Source organism: Lissotriton helveticus, chromosome 8 (genome assembly GCF_964261635.1).
Source record: "Lissotriton helveticus chromosome 8, aLisHel1.1, whole genome shotgun sequence".
In the NCBI taxonomy this organism is placed as follows: domain Eukaryota; kingdom Metazoa; phylum Chordata; class Amphibia; order Caudata; family Salamandridae; genus Lissotriton; species Lissotriton helveticus.
In genome coordinates, this window is record NC_136069.1 from 282807695 (window position 1) to 282829145 (window position 21451).

Consider the following 21451-nt stretch of genomic DNA (forward strand, 5'->3'; position numbering starts at 1 on the left):
CGTTGAATTCCTCGGAGTCAGCTATATATCTGCTAAACAGCGCCGGGACGCCCCTTCGCTGGGGCAGCTGAGCGCTATATAAGCTAATTTAACATAACATAACATAACGTATGTGTAGTCTATGTGGGGGCCGAAAGTTTTTTTTGGGGAAGCGCCTTGACTGTTTGAGTTTCATCACAATACTTGGTACGTTGGGTGAATGTAGTCTTCTAATCTTTTGTAGGACAACGTTTGTAATAATCTAAATTGAGTAAGTTCTGTTTAGACTGCAGTTCTGCAGAGGTTTTAGGATTCTCTATGGAGGTTAATGCCTTTACCTGTCCATTCCTCCTGAACATTGTGAGTCCATCGATTCCAATTACTTTGTTTTGCCACAGTGAGGTTTTTAGGAACTGGATAGATCCTCCTTTTATCAAGAGAACAAAGCTTTCCTATAGTATTGAGGATAATTGTATCTGAATGAGGGATTTCCCTTTAATGTCATCCACCAAGATACCTGGAGCATCAAAAAGGCTGTTTGGTATCTTAAACAAAAACTGTTAGTTTGATTCCGCCTTTAATTTTTATTTAGTTTAAGTTTATTAAGGGAGATTCTTGCTTTTTTGTTTTGCCATACGAATCTGAAAAGAGTCTGTTAATGGTTTTGAAGACTTTATGTGAAAGTAGTAGTGGGAGCATGATGGTAGTAAAGTTAATAAAAGAGATTATCATCATTGTCATAGATTCTATTGTCTGCCACCTTTTTATGTATTTTGGTGATCAGTTTGAAAACATTTCTTGGGATTTGGTGATCAAGATTCTTTAAGCATTTGTCGCCATAGATCAAGATCGGCAATCGGAACGACTGTTGCTGTTATTGTTTTTCCTACACTTTTGTGAACACCCCAGTGATCATTTTCATTTTATTACAGATGGACGATTTTGGCAGCTCCTCATTTAAGGCTCAATTGTATGGAGGAACTACCAGTCCCATAATTCCTGTGATGACCTATTTCAGGATGAATAAAAAGAGATAAAGGAAAACGCTGGTGGTCTTTGCGTGCCGTCCATTTGTTTCAATACCGCCCATGAAGAAGGGGAACAGCCCGAAATGCGTCAGCGATGAATTTGGGTTTGACCGCGAGTGTGGGATTCCAGCAATGATTGATGTGCGCCTCCACCCAAGGGGAAACTCTCTTTTGCATCATAGTGACCGCCCGATCACGGATGGCACCCTCCCTTAACTTGTGGGTCCCTTTCCGCCATAGATCAAGAGCGGCAATCGGAAAAACTGTTGCTGTTATTGATTTTCCTACATTTTTGTGAACGCCCCAGTGATTATTTTCATTTTATTACAGATGGACGCTTTTGGCAGCACCTCATTTAAGGCTCAATTGTATGGAGGAACTACCAGTCCCATAATTCCTGTGATGACCTATTTCAGGATGAATAAAAAGAGATAAAGGAAAACGCTGGTGGTCCTTGTGTGCCGTCCATTTGTTTCAAGACCGCCCATGAAGAAGGGGAACAGCCCGAAATGGGTCAGCAGTGAATTTGGGTTTGACCGCGAGTGTGGGATTCCAGCAACGATTGATGTGTGCCTCCACCCAAGGGGAAACTCTCTTTTGCTTCATAGTGACCGCCCCGGTCATGGATGGGACCCTCACTGAACTCGTGGGTCAATTGTCGCCATAGATCAAGAGCGGCAATCGGAACGACTGTTGATGTTATTGTTTTTCCTACACTTTTGTGAACACCCCAGTGATTATTTTCATTTTATTACAGATGAACGCTTTTGGCAGCACATCATTTAAGGCTCAATTGTATGGAGGAACTACCAGTCCCATGATTCCTGTGATGACCTATTTCAGGATGAATAAAAAGAGATAAAGGAAAACGCTGGTGGTCCTTGCGTGCTGTCCATTTGTTGCAAGACCGCCCATGAAGAAGGGGGAACAGCCCGAGACGTGTTGGCGGTGAATTTGGGTTTGACCGCGAGTAGGGGATTCCAGTAACAATTGATGTGTGCCTCCACCCACCCACACACAACACACACACACACACACACACACACTTACTTACCTTAACAACTTTCACCAAGTAAATGCCTTTACCGCGCATGCATCTGCGTTGTAATGGCATGCGTGGTAAAAGTTTGCATTGTAATTGCAACACATTCTAACAACACTTGCATTGTAACAACCGCAATGTAATGGCATGCGATGTATCGTCATACATTCTTCTGCAACACATGCAGATGGTTGACTGCACTCTGTCTGAGCCTGGAACATACAATCTGGCTCTGATGTGACTACGTGCACACTTCCAGCACAGCTGGAAACAGAAAAGACATCCAACCTGAAGGTCACATAGGCACCAGGGCCGGCCAGTGCAGCGCCTCTGCATAGGGAATGTCTTGAGCCAAACTGAGCCCCTCACTCCCTCTTCCTCTACCCAAAAAACTTTATGGATTGAGATTGTAAAGAGACCTACAACCTATCTAAACCTGAACTAGTAACTCAAAAAGCAGAATGCTTGCATAGTTTGAGCTGTGCCATGAAAGTCTGTCTTGAGTTCTGTAGGTGATCTCTGAACGTCACTTATGTTGATCTGGGGTTGTATAGTGGGGTTGGATCTCCCTTTACTAATATTTGTAATTGCCTTTACTGAGATATGGAGTTGCTTGTGAAGTTGATCTCTTTGTTAGGTGAGAGGAAGTTGGGAATAATATTATTAAAAAGCCTTCTCTTAACTTTGTAATCGTATTCAGAAGCCTTCTAGTGTCACTTTCATTTAACATGCAGTGCATATATATACAATTTACAATGCACTGGTTGAAGCTCCGCAAAGAATTAGAGACAAAGCATTTTTCTTTGCTAACTATCTCCTGCACGACTACTAATCTGGCTTCAGATCACAAAGAACCGCACCGTAGATTATGCCCTCCTGACCACAGATGAAGATGACCCCTGCTTCCTGTTATGGCTGGACCTTTCACCTGCCTTGAAAATAGTTATTCATCCAACCCTAATCAACACCCTGGAGATTCGATTGGGATTCACTGCCAATATCCTTACTTGGTTAGCCTCCTATATTTCCAACAGACATCAGTTTGTTCACTCCTTAACCACGGCCGTTATTTCGCTGCAGTGCGGCGGTTCCGCGGAGTGTGCGGGGCCGCGTCAGCCGTTCGCAGCACCAGCGAGGTAGTGCTCGTGACGGCCAACGGGAGCACGGAAGGGGTTAACATGGGCATCTACAGGTCCAAAAAGATCCCATCACCTGCAGAGTCTCCAAGGGTTCTCATATTGTCCCCTGCCATCTTCAACCACTACATGGAGCCCCATGAATCTCTACTCACAGTTAACAGTATCAATATTCACCAATATGCCAATGATACACAATTTTACTTGAAAGCCTCCACTGCTTCAGACATCCAACACCTCAAACTCTGCCTTCAACTTATCCAGACAAGGAGTCCCAGTGTTAAACTGAAGCTCAAACTAATCAAGACAAAATTCCTGCTATTTGCCAAGAACAACAAAAAAAAGAAATAGCACAAGCCTGGCTCAGACAAAGGCCATGCATGCAGCAAGAAGGCCCTTCCTACTCCTTCCCTTTCGATCTCCCCAACTTGTATGAAGTTGAGTTGTTGGGATTCTGGTAAGTAGGGGAGAAATGGTGTGTTTATTCAGAGGCCAGTAAATGCCTTATTTGTTCACAGGTTAGTCAGGGACTGACTTGAGAATGCCCCCCCCCCCCGTTGCCTCATTTTACCCACCATCAGAATGATGGCACCATATTTAGTTCCGCCCAGGGAATTATCCAATCAAAGGCTGTCGCTAATACTTAGTTCCCTAACAGCATCATTGGCAGAACCGCACCGTAGATTATGCCCTCCTGACCACAGATGAAGATGACCCCTGCTTCCTGTTATGGCTGGACCTTTCACCTGCCTTGAAAATAGTTATTCATCCAACCCTAATCAACACCCTGGAGATTCGATTGGGATTCACTGCCAATATCCTTACTTGGTTAGCCTCCTATATTTCCAACAGACATCAGTTTGTTCACTCCTTAACCACGGCCGTTATTTCGCTGCAGTGCGGCGGTTCCGCGGAGTGGGCGGGGCCGCGTCAGCCGTTCGCAGCACCAGCGAGGTAGTGCTCGTGACGGCCAACGGGAGCACGGAAGGGGTTAACATGGGCATCTACAGGTCCAAAAAGATCCCATCACCTGCAGAGTCTCCAAGGGTTCTCATATTGTCCCCTGCCATCTTCAACCACTACATGGAGCCCCATGAATCTCTACTCACAGTTAACAGTATCAATATTCACCAATATGCCAATGATACACAATTTTACTTGAAAGCCTCCACTGCTTCAGACATCCAACACCTCAAACTCTGCCTTCAACTTATCCAGACGAGGAGTCCCAGTGTTAAACTGAAGCTCAAACTAATCAAGACAAAATTCCTGCTATTTGCCAAGAACAACAAAAAAAAGAAATAGCACAAGCCTGGCTCAGTTAAATGAGCCTGGATGCCTTCAACCCCAACTTTCACTGAAAGGCAAATCACTTGGATTCATACCGGATGCCAACCTCAACCTCAGGTAACATTACCAAAAACAGACTGTCTAGTACCAGCTCTCTAGCAATTTCAAAACTGCAGTTGAAGACCTTGTACTCTAACATGTGGATGATGGGAATGCCCTGCTCTCCCAGACTCCACACTGGCACCTCTGAAGAGCATTCTACATGTTTCATCCAGGGCCTGAAGAAATATCACATTACCCACATCCTAATGAAACTCCATTGGCTCCCCTTGATGGCCCGCATAATCTTCAAAATCAGCTACATAATTTACAAGGCCACAGTGACCAGAACTCTGGCTTATCTTGCAGGCCAGCTCATCATCTCTGGCAACCACAAGACTGGAGACTAAGAACTCTAAAAAAGAAAATGAAAAGCAGCAAGACTTTTCCAACTAGGTATCCAGAATGTTGGACAACCACCTGGTATCCATCAGGACCGCCCCAATGCTGCTCCAATTTAAGGAATCGTTGAAGACATGCCTTTTTAAAGAACACAATGTCAGAAAGCATTAACAGTGAATAAAAGCAGATACCTCTGTATTGTTTGTTGACTGTAAGCTTGGCTGTGGCCCTGTACAATACTCTGCTACCTTTTGGATAGGTTTGTGCTATACAAATACAACATATACACGAAGTACAATGGGAAAGCAATACAGAATTGCACAATGTGAAACCAGGAAACCTCAGAGCAGTCACAGCCTTGTTGCTGATCACCTGGGGCCTCCTTTTACTTAATCATTGCGCCTTACAGTTACTTGAAATACATCTCCTCGTGATAGGCACTGTACAAAATCTCCACATGGACATGGTTTAACAGAGTATACATATACCACTACTCCATCTAGAATAACAGCTTCAGACTTATTCAGGGGCACAATTCCCGACTTGTCTCTTGGCAGGACCAGATTATGACATGGGCGAGCTAGGCCAATGCCCAAGGCATCAGACAAAGGCCATGCATGCAGCAAGAAGGCCCTTCCTACTCCTTCCCTTTCGATCTCCCCAACTTGTATGAAGTTGAGTTGTTGGGATTCTGGTAAGTAGGGGAGAAATGGTGTGTTTATTCAGAGGCCAGTAAATGCCTTATTTGTTCACAGGTTAGTCAGGGACTGACTTGAGAATGCCCCCCCCCCCGTTGCCTCATTTTACCCACCATCAGAATGATGGCACCATATTTAGTTCCGCCCAGGGAACTATCCAATCAAAGGCTGTCGCTAATACTTAGTTCCCTAATAGCATCATTTGCAGTTCATGGATGTTTGTTTCACATCAGGAACCATCCCTTGCAATAAAAGGCACTCAATGCTGTGATATAATCTAAAGTACTAAAGTGAAAAGCTCCTGCATTACAAAAATATATTTTTAAAATATTGTTTGCTTCTTTATCATATGTAAACATTATGCTTATCGCACAGTGTTCGAAATGGGCAGGATCGGCAGGGTACGGCATGCCCCTACTTCTTTTATTCAATAGATTCCGTTCCCCTACTTTTAAAAAAACATGCATCACAGGACGGCAGAAATAGCCAAGGGCTACAGCTAAGGCATGGCATTGGTGGCCGTTCAGGGACGGGTGGGCAGGCAGAGAAGGGAAAGGACTCTGTCTCTTCCTTCCTGCCCAGAGAAGACAAGGACAGGGCCCACTTTTGCTCTTCCACTGGCAGCTGCCCCCCCCTCTTTCTTCCTCTTATTCCCTCTCTTTCGGTCTAGCTCCTCTCCACTTACTGAACATCCTCACTTGAAGAAATGGTTTTCACCTTTCTCTTTCCTTCTTTTGTTTATTTGTTACCCTGTGAAATGGATCCGAAAACAAAAACAATTTTGCTGGAAATGTCGCCTGTTTCTGATATTTTTCTATTCCAAAGTGCAGCCTCGGGACGGAGAGAAATAAAAGTTCAAAATATGAAAAATAAATACATAACTAAATAAAGCAAGACAGAGTGGTTGCAAAGTGGCCAGACTGACTTTATTCACACCCAACCACATTAGCGCCACTTTACAGAGTTTGCCAGTGAAGCGCTACTTTTGTTTTCTCCTCTTTCTTTGAACAGCATTGTTTTCCCTGGGTGGAGAAGAGCACCATTCATGGAGGTACTGTAATACCTGGTTAATGGGTGGATTGGATAACAAAATGTGTACCACAGCCCTGTGTTAATGGTCCTTTTAAACCATTCTGCTTATGTTTTGTAAGGATATAAGCAATGGACATTGAAAAGTGTCCTTTCTGGGCCGGTAGTGATTTCCTTAACTTTTCAGGCAAAAGCAATCACTGATTTCTGAATAGTGTAAAAGCGTTAAGGTAACCATTTTGTTCCTGCTTACATTTCACATGCTTTACTTAATCTTGCATGCCCTATGAGTGTTTGCTTTTTCCAGTTTGTTGTTACTTTTTTTTTATTTCAGGCAACATATTACTCTGTGCATAATTTGAATTGAGTCGCAGCAGGTGTTCATAGCAGGACATCATTTGGTTGTAGCCGAAGGCAGCATATGTTTTCACCAAATGGGGCAGTATGCGGTTCAGTGGGGGAGAGGATGTGGCACTATGGTCAGATCTGCCAAATTTGGAACTGGGGAACCAGGTTCAACCTCCATGACCTGTCCCCCAGACCACTCTCCTGAGGGAGCACATTCTCATGCTAGACTTTAGAGGGCCCCGCAAGACTGTAGAAGCCCTGGTGTCTTAGCACCAGCAGGTGGCAGTGGCATAGCAAGGTGGGGCGGACCGCCCAAGGTTTTGGGGCGATGGCCACCCACACCCGCTCTTACCTGTGTCCGTCTCGACTGCAAGAATCGGCAGCACCTCCCCTGCTTTTACCTGCGGCCGTCGCGGACACATGAATCGTGAATTGCCAGCAGCCCTCTCCCCTCCCTTTTAGATTAGGCAGCCACGGGCGGCAAATGCAGGGGTTGCTACTGGCAGCCTAAGGCCTAGCTAGGCCACTGGCATGTGGACCTTCGCAATGGCAAGTGGGAGTTAACCTTGAAGGCCTGTCCACTACAATCCATACTGAAGTTCACCTCCAGTCTTGCGGGCAGGCCTATGAGCCAGCACACCCTAAAGCAACAGGGACTCTGTCATTGGATCCTTGAGCAGGTTAGGACGGTGCAAACGGTGTGACCGCACCGGGCACTGATTTCGGGTGAAGGAGTAGTGTTTGCAAGTATATTATGGTTTTAAAAGCTCTTGCTTGTCGGGGGCTGACTGTGTGAAGGGGTCCCTTCGCCCTTTGTTCTGTCCGGCAGCCCTGGACCCCGCGCCTGGCTCTCGCTTGTGGGGCCCGCCACTGTTCGGAGGGGGCCCCCCTCCCCATTGAGCGACGGCCCGTTCTGTGCCGGTGAGGCCATTGTTGGGAACCTCCGGAGGTCTGTGAAAGTCCTACATTTGAGAACTGTTTGGGGGCCCGCGGTGGAGTGCGGGGCGGCGAAACTCACAAAATGGCTACCAACAACGTGGGGGGTGATCCGCTCTGCACCGACGAACCTTGCTGGCCGGATTGCGCGGAGGCCTGGGCGTGTGCTCGAGCGCCCACGCTCGGAGATGTCCTGGACGCCTTGATGTCCTTGTACGCTGTCTTGGCCCCCGGTGCTTCTACCGACCTCATGCGGCCCGCCGCCATTTTGGGTCGTCGCTCTTTCATGCACCCCTATCGTCCTGATGCCTCCATTGCTTTGCCCCCTTCGGCTGCGCCAGGAGTTGCTGTCGCTGTTCTTCGGCCGCTTGATGGGCCGGTGGCTTTTGAACCTCCGCTTTCTCACCGCCCGGACTTCGAGGACTTGCACACGACGCGGAGATCTGCTCCTTCCCGGACAATTGGGAACTATGGTGGGCCGCTGTTTGCTCCCGCTTCGATGGATTCGAGCTTTGGTCCTGGTGGGGTACCTTTGCATTGTCGAACTGCGAAACTGGCCTCCGGCTTGCTTTTGCTTGCCCTGTCGTTGCTGCTACAATTGACTTGCTTCATTGACTTTTTGTATTCCATTAGTGTGGTGGCTCTCCCTACTCTACATCACAGCCGTAACCCTGGTCAACATTACGATTATTCTGTGCTGGGTGGCCCGCTCCATGTTATCCTTTATTGGGTTGGTTTTGTGATTAGGAAGGGCTGGGGGTAAGTTGCAAGACACTGATAGACTGCTGGTTTATCTGTCCGTTGCACTGATGCTTGTATTCTCGACATTGTGAAACGGAGGGTCGTAGCCGAGTGTGTTTGTTCATATCCTCTGGCTCCTCCCTCACATCTTATTTTTGTTTCATATTCCCTTTCCTCCTTCTTTTTGTTTCCTTATTCTACTTTCTTTCTTTACTATATTTCGGGTTTCGGATTAGGGCGACAGGCACGCTGTTTGGAGGGTTGGCCATAGCCTTCTGCAGGGATGCGGGGTGGGACGGGTGGGCGGGGTCTTTCAGATGTTTCCTTTTTTGGTTCTATGGCCCTCTTCTATCCCTTTATAGCGGTGCCGCTTCTGTCCTCACTGCTCTGGCATGAGTGGGTTGGGGTCTGTCGCTATGCCACTTTGGTCTGTTTCGATGCTTTGTCGCGACTGCCATACCCTTCTTCTCACCAGCTCTCTACTTTCTTCTGTATTATTAGCCGCGGGATGCCTGGCCCGGGGTGGCGCCCATCTTGCACGATTGTGTTTCTCCTTTTATATTTCTTCTATTTCTTTTTCTTTTTTCATTTCTTTTTTTTTTTCTTCTTTCTCGTATATTTTAGATCAGACGGGGGGTCGGGTGGTGTTCCTTTTGGGTAGGATTTAGCACTCCGTGCTTAAGTTGTTTGCACTGTTTATTGGAGTTTGTGTGTACGGCGTTGATATTAATACACAGCCATTGAATGCTCGCATATCCTGTTTACACTTCCCGATTATATTTCTTAGAGGGCCTGTATCCTCCTACATGGCTTGTTCCACATAAAACTCGCTTTATTGTATGACACTGGATCCTTTCTTCCTGCTGTAAGACTGTGCCCTCTCACGTCCTGCTATATAGTGGTTAAGTTTGCAAATAAATCCTGCAGTGATATATTGACTGGGTGGGCACTGACTGGCGCGGAATGAAGTATAGTGTTTATGTATCCTGCCTATAATGTTCAACGCACAACTCCTAACTATTGCTGCTCTTTTAGTTGATACTATGTCGTATGGCTCGCCCTTTCGGTTGTCTGGTCTGAATGTATGACACCTCTTTAAATTTATAAAATGAAACCTCCGCTATTCTTCTTATGTCTGCTGCTAATACACCGTAGCGGTCTTATTTTTAGCTTTTCCGCATAGTAAGACGACCTGGAATGTTGTTGATTGTCATAGCGGCCGGCCCGTAGTGGTTGTAGGCAGACGCTGTGTAATATGCATAAGATAAATAAAGGTTTTCCACAAAAAAAAAAAAAGAAAAAAGCTCTTGCTGCCTCCTTCCTACAACAATAAAAATCTAATGATAACTGCAGTGATTAAAGTTTTTCCTAGAGAGAGATCGGAGAAACTGCATGGGGCAGAGACAAATGACTTGTGATTCCACTTTTAAGCATATTTGGAACATTCTGTGATTGGAAACATATCCCACTTTGAGAATGTATTTAAATGTCAATAACTCACATTATACCTTAAATAATCATGAGAATCCATTGTTTGAATTAAATAACATAATAAGCTGTAACTGGTTGGTGAAATGCGATCCATTAACCCTATCAGTGCTGCCGTCGGCCGCTGAACGTTCGGAGCACTACCTGGCTGGTGCTTCAAACGGGTTAATACTAAAGATTGGGATGTTTTGCACATTTTGGCCACACCCGCCCACTGATCCAATCCTCTGGTTATTCCCGCCCTCTGATTCTCCACCCACAGTTCCCTACTTTTTAGGTCGAGACTAGCATAGGCTGCGCCGACATGCGCAGTCTTGCAGCGAAACTTCATGTCTCAGAGTAGCGAGGGTAAACCCCGCCCCTCTTCTCCATTGGCTGGCCTCCTAAACGGCGGCCAGCCATTGGAGAAGAGGTCTCTGTGACATCATTGTCTCGCTGTAAGCCCCGTCCTTTTCGGATTGAGGGGCGTGTTTTTTTCGTTTCTTTTGCTCCACGAAAAACACGCCCCTCAATCCGAAAAGGACGGGGCTTACAGAGCACGGCGAGCGCTTGTTAGACTCGAAACGTGCACCACCGGCGCAGGTCTGCCTGGGAAACAGAGCAGATCAGACCTCTCCATTGGAAACCGAATCAAACTACACGGACATAGACTGACAGAAAGTGCGCCATCTTGGCCTGCTTTACGTGGACCAAGACGTTTGTTCACTTGTGTCAGTAACTCAAGGGGACCGGAGACCCGACGCAACTGCGTAAACAGACCGGTGACGGTTCTGCCCTCAGTGCCTGCTTCACCCAGACACCTGGCACTTGTCCTCATGGGAACAGAATGTGAAGCAGGAGATCACGCCTACCACCTGTATGCTATGACTGAACTTTAACTGAGCAAGCTAAGCAGCTCAGCGGAATGACGGGGGCGGCATCACGATCTTGGCTTAATAATATATAGTGCATAGGCAGGTGCGCAGAGTGGGTCTTGCTGCGTAATATCACTGCTGAGTGTAGTGAGGGCCCTGAGAAGCACTCAAATATGGAATGGCAGTGAAGACTTGAAGTTAATTTGAAGAAGCTTTATTTTAATCTTTTAGAAGAACACCACTGGAGTGCATCCATCCGCCTTGAAGTCCGAGTTGCCAATGTCAGTTACCGGCATTCGGACTTCAAAGAGAAATAGTATGCACAAGAATGCACATTCAATTGAATACAAGAACATAGTGAGCGAATACAATAACTAAGTATTTTCAAAGATAAGCAATAGTGTGCATACAAGCACGTGAGCAAGCGCATGCACATAGGGAGAACAGATGACAGAACAATAAAGTACATGAGAGCGCGTTCACAAATGGAACTCAGGACTCATTACAGAGCCATGACTCAGAAAAAGTGACGCCTCAACTGGATCATGACGCCCCTCCCTTCCCTCAATAATGGTATTCCAAGCATATTACACAAAGTGAATCTGCATCTAAGGTTGAGACCCTGGCATTTTTTTCTTATGTATTTGTTTGAAAAGTTAGTTTTTGCTCATTGCTTTTGGAGAGGCTCTGTAACGTGCAGCCTGCTTATATCTTCAGTCCCCATGACCAGATCTGCACTAAATTTGGCACCAGTTAGGGTAGACAGCTATCGAATTTTGTGCATGTGGGCATGGCAAAAAATGGGGGACGGGGATCAAACCATTTTCTTTCTCATTTTAGTTGTCCTACGAAATTTTCCTCAGAAGCTACAGCAAAAACAAAAAACACTGAACGAATTCAAGCCAAACTTGGCATGAAAGTAGAAATTTATTCAGAAAGTGTGTGTTTCCTAATTTGGTGTAAATCTGTTCAGTAGCGTTTGAGGTTATCAGTTTTTGAAAAAGTTGAAAAGAGTTCACACTCTTTGCGTATTTTGGTTGCTGAGTCCTCAATCTATCCTCCAATGCAGGTTGAGGACAGTTCGCAAACTCAAATTCAGAGAAAAAAAAGTGACTGGACAGATTCCCTTTTTCCTCATAGTTCAATCGGGTCCACATACTCAAACCTGGGTCCACAAACCTAAGAGCTCAATGGGCTGGCCACATAACAGAAAATGTTGTTGTTGCCATCAATAGTTCACGTCTTCATTTCTCATAGGACAGTCTGTTCACTGTTCCAGAAAAGAAAATGCTGATTTACACCAATCCTCGCACGAAACTGTAACTTTACCCAGAATATGGACTATTTTGGTGTGATGTAAATCCCTTAAGTATCTTTGAGATATTGGAGGTAAAAATGTGTTGGGCTTGCTTTAAAGGGTTAATCTGAGAAAATATTTTACATAGCTCATTCATTAGTTTGCGAACAGGTGGCATAGCCAACAGGTCTCGCCTTTGGGACCTTATAAGTATTTAGCCATGCAACACTGTTTAGACTTTACTAAGTAAATACCTTTAAGGAAAAGGAGAAGAAGAGGTAGTGACTCATTTGAAAATTTCATGAGCAGCAGTCAGTGGATGAAATTTGGTTTCTCCATGTGAACTGTTTGTGTGATCCTGATTAAATGGAGTTATCACTGTGTGTCCCAGTTCCATTACCACATTGGTATCCCGCGAAGTGTTTCAGATCATAGTTTGCCTCCTCATGCGTCCACCCTCCAACTCCAACTTCCAAATCCAACCTCCAACTCCACCCTCCAACTTCACCTCAACCCTCCAACTCCACCCTCCAACTCAAACTCCACCCTCCAACTCCACACTCAAACTCCACCCTCAAACTCCACCCTCCAACTCAAACTCCACCCTCCAACTCCACCCTCCAACTCTAGCCTCGCCCTCCAACTCCACCCTCATCCTCCAACTCCAACCTCCAACTCAAACTCAACCCTCCAACTCAAACTCCACCCTCCAACTCCAACCTCCAATGCCACCCTCAAACTCCATCTCCACCCTACTCACTCTACTACTATCTACTCACTCTCTACTAATCACTATACTCACTACTCACTATAGTACTCTACAACTCTCTACTACTCACTACTACTCTATTAATAACTCTATTACTCTCTAGTACTAACTCTAATAGTCTACAACACACTCTCTACTCCTCTACTACGCTCTCTCTACTAATCACTCTACTACTCACTATTACTCACTCTCTACTACTCACTTTCTACTACTCTCTACTCACACTCTACTAATCACTCACTACTATCTACTACTATTCACTATCTTCAACTCTAACTATACTACTCTACTCACCACTACTCTCTACTACTCATTCTCTACTACTCACTCTCTACTACTCTCCAATCACTATACTACTCACTCTCTATCTATTACTAACTCTACTACAACTCACTCTACTACTCACTCTCTACTAATCACTTTCTACTAATCACTCTACTATCTACTACTCACTATCTACAACTCTACTAACTCTATACTACTCGTTCTACTACTCTCTACTACTATACTCACTACTACTCTCTACTACTTGACTACTCACTACTACTCACTCCACACTACTCGGACTTTACTACTCACACATTACTACTCACTCTTTACTAACTCTCTACTACTCCCTCTAGAACTCTACAACTCTCTAATACTCCCTACTCACTCCACTACTCTACTCACGCTCTACTATTCACTATACTCACTACAGTACTCTACAACTCTACTACTACTCTCTAATAATAACTCTATTACTCTCTAGTGCTAAGTGTAATATTCTACAACACACTCTCTACTCCTCTACTATGCGCTCTCTACTAATCACTCTACTACTCACTATTACTCACTCTACTATTCACTCTCTACTACTTACTTTACTACTCACTTTCTACTACTCTCTACTCGCACTCTACTAATCAATCTCTGCTATCTACTACTCACTTTCTACAACTCTACTAACTGTATACTACTCTACTACTCTAGTGTGTACACAAAGCTTTATTTCGATATAAAAAATATCTTAAAAAGCACAAAACAGTTAAAATACAGTACATGTTTTTAAGAATACTTCATAAATAATTAAAAAGACAGAAATAAAAAATCATTAAACCATTTTACAACTTTGATCGTAATTTAAAAAGACAGTAGCCTTATAAAATTTTTATCTTAGATCTTTAAGTCTGATCACCCATGCCCAGCTAAGAAATTTAGCTACCCCACAAACCAGTGTAGTACTAGGATCTGTCTGAAGGATTCTTGGGGCAGTGACATGGCTCCTAGTCTCAAGCTGCCGACAGACAGGTTTTAGCCATTTTGATCTTGGTTTATTGTAGGCGCTACACACAAAAAAAACGGCTTACTGTTATCTGGTGCCCCTGACCCTTCATAGAGCCTCCTGAAGTGGTCAAACCATTCCCCATCAGTAATATGATTGGGTATTGGATCAGTGGCACCACCATTTGCTCTTCTTACTAAGGCCCAGAACTGCTGGCCATTTTTGGACTGGCTAGCCAGCTTCAGCTCCTCCCAGTGGGAGTCATCCCAAGCCCTCTTTGCCACCAATAATGCTCGCCTGTACTCTGCTCGTGCTAGGCGAACCTCGGCTGTATCTCGGGTATGGATGGCACATATCAATTTGGATTTAGCCCCCCTACAATCTTGGTTGTACCACTTGGCTGTGGGTTTCCTGCTCTTTGATTGGCTTGACCCGCGAGAATCAAGAAAGAGAGCGGCCATCCTATCAATTGGCTCCGCATAAACCACATCAGCCTGGGCAGAACCTAAGTCGTTAGTACAGATTGCAGAGCTTCTCCGTCTGTGCTCTTACAATCTCCCCCAGAGCACTATTCTTTTATTCATTAATGACAAAATTTTGCCATTTAATGAATCTTTTACAGTTTGAAGGTACAATTTCTCTGGTCACCAGCCTCAATCTGTTACTGGACAGGGACTTCCCCTCACTTATGAGGTTCCGCAGACTAAGAGATAGGGGGTTGTGGTCGCTATGGATAGATGGGGTGACAATCATGTCACCCACATGTCTCCAGAGTCTCCTATCCATCAAGATGTAGTCTATTCTGCTGGGGCAAGTAATCCTGTTATAGGTACAGGCACCCGAAAAATCTGATGGCGTGCGCCTGTTCACAGCTACCAGGGCATGCTCCATTACCAAGGCATTCATTTGGATGACGACCGGTGTCCATTTTTTAATTGGCACAGTCGTCAGTTGGGGAATTCCCCATCTAGCGTCCTCGTCAGAGAGTCCTCCAGCACCGTCCACCGCCAGCGGTTCAAAAGTGCAATTTAAATCGCCGGCAATTATGGGCAGAGAATCTGGGGGGCAAGTGAGGAGTGAATCGGCAAGCAAGGAGATGGTCGGGGATTTGGCCCCCCCTTGCAGACCTCTGGCATAGATGTTATAAAGCTCCAGAATCATGTAGCCTGAGGAACCCGAATCGTTAACCTCATCATGTCTGATGAGGCACAATGATGGTGGGTAATTTTACAATTTAGCGAGATTTTGACCCAAATTAGCAGGCCGCCAGACGGGCGATCCCGTCCAGAGGGAATGGCTGGGACATAAAAAGAGGAATAACCAGACTTATACATAGGCTCAAGGCACCAAGTTTCTTGAAAAATGCACAGGTCATATTTTTCAATTAAATTATTCCAGTCGGGAAGTAATATTTTTTTTCCCAAACCCACTATGTTCCATGAGATGATATTCAGGAAACTATTTTGGCTGTCAGTGTGTATTGGGGCAGGGTCTTTGCCACTACTGTCAGTTAAAAACGGATAGCAAGGTTTTTCAGGTACTATGGGCTTCATATGTCAATATTTTCCATCTTCTATCAGGGCAGTGTGGTCCTCAGCGGTCAACAAGCACATGGAGTGATTTAAGCCCTGGGCATTAAAATTATTATCCCCATATAATGAGGAAGGCAAAATTGAAAGTGAACTATCACAACCTTCTGGTGACCTAGATTGGCTTCTGTCAATGATGTCAAATACAACAGATGGGACAGGGGAAGTCTGAGAGACCTCTACCTCTACCGAGAGTCAGTCAACAGCTTCCAATTCACTATACCGGTTGTGTAAATGTGTGTGTCTTGTAAAGCGCACTGCTACCCGGAGGCGTCCTGGCGCTATAGACCGCTGGGGAACCCGTCCTGGCTTTCCCTGTTGAGATGTTCCCTTTCTGGGTATCTCCATGGTGAAACCAGGCATCCCCGGCGTTTGTGGGGGGCCGTTGTGGAGATGAGGCAAGCTAATGCCCAGAGTTGCAGAGTGTGATCCCTGGTTAGGGTAGGCGCCGAGGCGAGAATTATTGAGTCCGCTGACCTGGTTCACGACCCTGCCGCGTCGGGGATTGAACCCTGGTCCCGGGCCGTCTTCTGCTTCTGCTTCCCCTGGCAGGGGATAAAGGATGGAATAAGCTGTGGGCCTAACCATTCTCCACTGCGCTGGTTACCACCTTGATTAATCCTCCCACCTCTCTGTTGTATTAAGTTCCAGCCATCATCACCCCCCCTACCCAACTATAGAGGTTCGAGTCCCTGTGCACCTCCCGCCTCCTCCCTCCCCTGGCGTAGTTGATATCCCTGGTTCAACTCCATCCATTGTCTGGTTGCTCCACAGGCGTGTAAAAATAAGATAGGGGTCTAGCCACAATCGTAGTTCCGTTATTTCGGGAGACCCCCAAGCAAATATGCTCCACCGTACGGGGGTCTTCAAAGGTTACAACTACACAATCCCCCTGTGATCTTTTCCTATTGTATCCCACCCAAGGGACTCTCTCGACCATTAGGATGTTACTAAATATATTTGGTGGTAGAGGGTGATTGTTGTCTAACCAGTGGGATACCTTATTTTTGAGTGCCCAAAAGGGTTCTTCAGTTGAGGGAACAAATTCCAGGACCCCTGTCAAAACAACCACAAAGGGACAGGCATCTGGCGGTAGATTGATATTTCTACGCTTTCGGGTCTTTTCTTGTTGGACTATATCAGGGTTTGGGGCGGGAGTATTGGGACCAACTGATTTTTTATTGGTGGGCTCGTTTGCTACAGGGGGTTTAACACATGCATTGTTGCCTTCTAAGTTAGGGGGATTCAGCAGGGAGGTCTTAGGTATTGTATTTTTTACCACTGCTGGACATTTATTCGATGACTGGGGTTTGCTAACTGGTGCAGTTGCATGGTTTGCTCTTTTAACATGATTAATATTCTAGGATCTAATATCCTTCTGCAATTCATGGAGCTGTTTTTCTATACCATGAAGCCTTGCTTCTAAAGGAGTGAGTAGGGTTTTGATAAGTTTCGTCAAGGTGCATACTAGGGGATCTTCCCTTTCTTCTTTTGCTCCTATACTATCGGCTGTATTATCAGGTGAGGTACTATCAGCAAGAATGTCAGCTAAAGTATTATCCAGAATAGTATCATCTATGATGCTCAGGTGTAGCAATGGGGTTTCAGGTCTAACCTCTACTATCCCTGTCTCTTGCCCATTAAATTCCCTCATCACCTCTGTGCTACCCTTATCACTGGTGCTCCCTGTCTTAGCTAGATTTACTTTCCTTGCTCCAGTGGTGTTGTTGTTGGTGCGCTTACGTTTGGGAATTGCACCCTCCCGTCTCCCCCTCGTTTGACTATTGCTGTCCTCAGCTTGGGTATCAACTAATGTAACTACCGGAATAGTTTCCGAAGGGACCGGGGCCTGGGGATCAAGGAAAGACAGGTCATGGAGAACTGGTTGAGCACTAGGAGGGTTATGGACTTCAACATGAGTCTGCAAAGGATTGGATATAATTTTAGAGTTGTCAGGGGTGCGCGCAGAAGCAATATGGCCCAAGGATGATCTTTTAGCTAATGCAAGGTCTTGAGAGACCCTTCTTTCCATCAGTACAATTCCCTGATCAATTAATGAGTTGGTACGTATAATAAAGTCATCCAATGTGCCCGTCAACTTTGCACCACCCGCCGCAGCCTTGCTTCTAGTTTCACGGGTTGACATTTCCCTTTACTAAAGTTAAAAAAGGAAACAACAGGAACAATAAACAAAAAGTCCCGAACTGGTTCCACTGTAGAATGGCGGCTAGTCAGTAGTGAAGGTCCAAACAATGGATTACAGATAGTTAAATAGGAGCAAAGGTATGCTTACAGTTCTGCTTACAGTTCTGGTGTCCGTAGTAAGAGTGAAGATCAGGGTTCAGGGTCCCTGGCCCAGTCCAGTCTCCTCATGCCTCAGAGGGCCCGCCCTTCGTCCGGCAACGCTCCCGCGCAGCGGGGGCCTTATGCAGCTATATACTATTTTATGCGTCCTGGGGGCGGGGCAGCCAGGCAGCGCGTGCCAGGTGGTGGATGTCGGGCAGGGACTCCTGGGAAAGTGAGTCCCTGCAGCGCCACTCACAAGGCTGCCTTAATGGCGGTGAAGCGCCCCCACGGCCTCCCGAGCAGCGAGTGCAACTCCCGCTGATACTGCTCACGAAGCGGAACCCGCGAAGCGGGTGCGGCGAGAGGTAGGTGCTAAGTCAGCAAATCCAGGGGCAAGGTTTCCTCCAGGAAAGTGCAGCAATGTCTACTACTCACCCTCTACTACAACGTCAGGAGTGCAAAAGGGCGGAGAGGGCTTGGAGGCGGGCTTACGACCCTATTGAGAAACTGAAATTTCGGGCAGCCATTAAAGCCTATCATCATTCCATCTGGGACGAAAAAAAGGCCTATTTTGAACATCGGATTGATAAGGCTGATAATGTCTGCAAAGAAATTTTCAAAGTGGTCCAGGATTTTACTTCCCCTGCGGTCTGTACTTCCAACCACACTCATACTGATGCGTGGATACAACAACTTGCCACCTTCTTTGTCAGTAAGATTACAGCCATCCAGGCCTCTCTCTCTAGCGCGCAATCTGATTTGAGCCATCTAACGCTACCCTGTTCTGAGGAAGACCATGGCCCTTTCCTCACTGTATTCCCTTCTATGGATCTTAGTACATCTTTGGAGCTTTTGTCCAGCCTGAAATCTGGTTCTCCATTAGATCCATGTCCGGCCAAATGCTTGGGGAAAGTGGCTTCCGCCATTAACATCCTGGTGAACCCCCTGCTGAATACATCTTTGTCGACAGGGGAGGTGCCTCAGGCTTGGAAGCGAGCCATGATCCTTCCGCTGCTCAAAAAACCCACCTTGGACCCCTTGATACATGCCAACTACAGGCCAATCTCCCTTCTCCCTGCTCTGGCTAAAGTGGCCGAGCGTTATGTGCACGGGATAATTTCCAGTTTCATCGAAGGAAACGACCTGTTGCACACTTCGCAGTCCGGCTTCCGTGCAAATTTTAGCACGGAGTCGGCTCTGCTGGAGGTCACTGATGCCATCAGGGAAGTACTCGATCTGGGGGGAAAGGCCGTGTTGGTCATGCTTGACCTGTCGGCGGCTTTCGACACCGTTCCTCATGATGCCCTCCTTGTAAGACTCTGGGAGTGTGGCCTGCGTGGAACGGTGTGGAACTGGCTAAAATCATTTCTGGCCGACCGCCGACAGACGATCTGGGCGCCTCCTTTTTCCGCTGACATGGCTCCGCTAGAGGTGGGAGTCCCGCAGGGTTCCATTCTCAGCCCTATGCTGTTTAACATCTTTATGGCCCCTCTGGCGGAAGTCGCGGAATCCTTTGGCGCCCAGATCGTGTCCTATGCCGATGACACCCAACTCCTGTTCACATGTGACAGGGGTGGGTCGTTTGATGGCACACAGATCAGGGACTGCCTGGGTGCGGTGTTTGAGTGGTTTAGAGGTCATGGCTTAAAATGCAACTCTGATAAGTCAGAGTTGCTCTTTTTCGGTTGCGCACCGGAACAAGACTGGAAATCCTGGTGGCCGCAGGATATGTTTCCTCCTGACAAGGTCGCTGTCCAGGCCAAGAATTTGGGAGTGATAGTAGATTGTGACCTATCCTTTGGACCCCACATCTCGTCCACTGTTGGGAAATGCTTCGGCATCTTACGGATGCTGAGGAAATTTCTTCCTCTACTATCACTCAACCACAGGAAGACAGTTGTTCAGGCACTAATCGGGTCGCGTTTGGACTACGCAAACGCGCTGTTTTTGGGTCTACCGAAATACCTTGTGACCCGTTTGCAAGTGGTCCAAAATTCGGCAGCCCGCGCCATCTTTGGACTCCCGAGGAGAGCTGGTGCCACTGCCTTATTGAACACCCTTCATTGGCTGCCTATCTCCAAGCGAGTCCTTTTTAAATGCCTGACGGTGGCCTTTAAGGCCCTACATGGTATTGGCCCCAAATACCTTGGGAAACGTTTTTCTCGGTATGTGCCAGGCAGGACTCTCAGGTCATCGGGTCTGTCTTTACTGACTGTCCCTGCAATCCGTCGTGTACGCTTGGGAGGTCGATCTTTTCGTTATTTGACTCCCAAGGCTTGGAATGAACTGCCACTGTCCCTGAGATCGGCCCCCTGTCTTCTTGCTTTTAGAAAGGACTTGAAGACATGGCTTTTTAGGAATTAGTCCTTTTATCTCTTTTTCTGTTGTGTGGTTGCTTTTCATGCTGTTCCTTTCTTTGCCAAAGCGCCGGGATGCTCCTCTGGAGTTGCCGTGCGCTATAAAAGAAATAAAGTAACATAACATAACATAACAAATCACTATACTACTTGCTCTATCTACTACTAACTCTACTACAACTATTCACTACTCACATTTGCGAGAGATTAAGCTATTGTAATTGTAAATGGCAATGCCATTTATTGATCTGTTTTCAAAAACAACACATAGAATTTGTCATTTACAATACCAACAGTTCTAACTTTTGCAAAGGCGAGACTGTTGCATTGTAAATGCTTGTTTTCCCCCACTTCGATCAGTGTTATTGCACGATTAGAAAGACAAATATCACAGCCAGGCCAGACACTTGGCTGAGCTCTCCCATTAGATTTGCTGGCACGCCCACCTTACAATCCTGCCTAATTACAAATGGCGCGCCCACTTTACAATCCTGCCTAATTACAAAACTAGGCATTCAAACTGCCGGGTTTTTTGATTGTGAAAACGTGTCCTTTCCTCCACTACACTGATCGGTTCACATGGCACTGCTAGAGCCGTCCTTTTCTCCTCTTGAGACTTTCCAGCAGGCGGAGCTCAACACAACACAGTCTGCATCTCCTCGACTGACTCATTCAGCCTGCGCCACAAGAAACACGTGCAAAGACTCCAAGCAGATTACCGGCTCGCGTGTGGCTGGCTCACATTTCTTCGAACAGCCGGGAAGTCTCTTCCGGCTCAGCAGAGAGTGTCGACGTTTGGGAGAGCGTTTGTTGTAGCCAATCGCAGAGGTACCTGCCAAGAAAAAATATATACAGACCCTCATAGTCCCGCCTCTTACC

The 21451-nt window shown here is 46.2% G+C and overlaps 1 long non-coding RNA gene across 1 annotated transcript in view; it reads left to right on the forward strand.

Moving 5' to 3' along the window:
- The window catches only part of LOC144771603 (uncharacterized), a 67850-nt gene extending 66400 nt beyond the window's left edge, over nucleotides 1-1450 (forward strand). The window contains exon 2 of the long non-coding RNA XR_013599384.1: nucleotides 912-1450. This is a non-coding gene — a long non-coding RNA (uncharacterized LOC144771603). The remainder of the gene's footprint in view (nucleotides 1-911) is intronic.
- The last annotated feature ends 20001 nt before the right edge of the window (nucleotides 1451-21451 follow it).